This window comes from Phoxinus phoxinus, assembly GCF_949152265.1.
Source record: "Phoxinus phoxinus genome assembly, chromosome: 5".
NCBI lineage: Eukaryota > Metazoa > Chordata > Actinopteri > Cypriniformes > Leuciscidae > Phoxinus > Phoxinus phoxinus.
Window position 1 is genome coordinate 12,006,078 of NC_136880.1, and position 1,644 is coordinate 12,007,721.

The 1,644-nt window shown below is 44.2% G+C and overlaps 1 long non-coding RNA gene across 1 annotated transcript; it reads right to left on the reverse strand.

The window, feature by feature from the left end:
* Positions 1-305: 305 nt before the first annotated feature.
* LOC306998265 lies at positions 306-757 on the reverse strand. The gene is made up of 3 exons (XR_013797537.1): positions 623-757; positions 493-554; positions 306-424 (listed from the first exon to the last, which is right to left on the reverse strand). It is a non-coding gene; the product is annotated as an uncharacterized lncRNA (long non-coding RNA).
* Between the last annotated feature and the right edge of the window lie 887 nt (positions 758-1,644).

Here is a 1,644-nt window from a genome sequence, read left to right on the forward strand (position 1 = left end):
AACAAAAAAAAAATAATAATAAACCACAATAACCCCGGTAGACAGCCAGACAGACGGAAAGCTAGCAAACTAACGTTAACTTTCCATAATAAGATGGTCACCAAGCGTGGTCACACAGTACAAATGCAGTCTATTACTAAATAAATTGAACCAAAATTAAACACAAAAATAATTGCCGGGAAGCAAAGCAGCAGCGGCGTCATGTGCAGCGTTCTCCACTATGTCTTAATTTTACTGTGATGATCCCTTCTCCTAAACAATAAAACACAGGTCAACCTAACTGTTCCAAACCCCAGACATGAATAAGGGAGAGGTTACTTACGATTTAGGTGGAATCATAATCAAATGCCATGCTGTATGGTTACTCACAACCGGTACTGCAGCTCTGTTTGTTTACTGGCCAGCATCTGCCAACGCGTTCTCACTGCCAAACATGACATAACGATTACCCCAAACACCAGCGATAGAGCTTCAGAAGTAGAATACACGTACCTGAAACGTACTCCGCTAGAAACGTGTCACAATGCCATTGCCACCAGCCCGCTATAAATAAACTATAAATGACACGCGTTACTAACGTAATCCGTGCACTTACACCGCTAACATGAGAGTATCAACCTACCTTACATGGGACCGAGAACCAACACCAAAAACGACAGGAATGGGAAGCACCCAGACCTACGAGGACCCGTACACCCGTCAAAATAAGGGTCCTTAAATATTACGGCTGCTTCCACCTTATTGGCATGTCCAAGCCCCACTTAACGAGGACCAATAGGCTGGCAAGATCACTTATCCTGCTACATTCACAAGCAGAATCACTGAAGGAGAAAACCATAATTAAAGTCACCATTATGGAGATGAGTGTGTGTTTTAGTTGGGCTCTTGACCCTTCAATTATTAACTTTAAGTTTTGTTTGGCTGCTGTACATGAGTTATAACAGCCAGATGAACAAATAGAAACGGTGATCTGATGGTGTTGGTTGTGTTTTAACTAGGGCTGTCCGTTAAACGCGTTATTAACGGCGTCAATTTTTTTATCGCGAGATTAACGCCTAGCAAACTTTGTAGTTTTTTTCACATGCTTTTGCAACAACTAGTAACGTTATTAAAACTACAACACCACAGCGGATCTAGCGAGACCAGAAACAAAACAACAGGCGCCGCACACACTTGTTTGGGTTTGCGAGCCGCCAAAGAGTGGACGAGAAGCGCAGAGCCGAGCCGCGTCTAGGACAACTGAGCGCGTCTAGCACATCGGACGCGCACTTTCTCAGTTTATGGCCAGCAATAAACACGCAGAATGGCGCCGCCGGTGTGTGTACACTCCTAGATAATAATGTGTTCGAATTTTAAATACGAGCCGCTGCGCGACGCGGCGCTTCTCGTCCGAACGTTACGTTTTGAGTGGATGAATGATGAGCGCGAGACGCCGAAATGGAGGCCGATAAAGATTCTGAATGGAAAGTTTACTTTTAAAAAGTTGCCAAATGGTTCAATTGACAAGACCAAAGTAATCTGTGTGTTTTGTCGTTGTGAACTGAGCTATCATCGCAGCACGTCCAGTCTGAAATACCACTTGATAGTCAAGCACACACACAGCTGATGCGTTTCTACGCCCACTCGTCAACATCAGTAACGTTA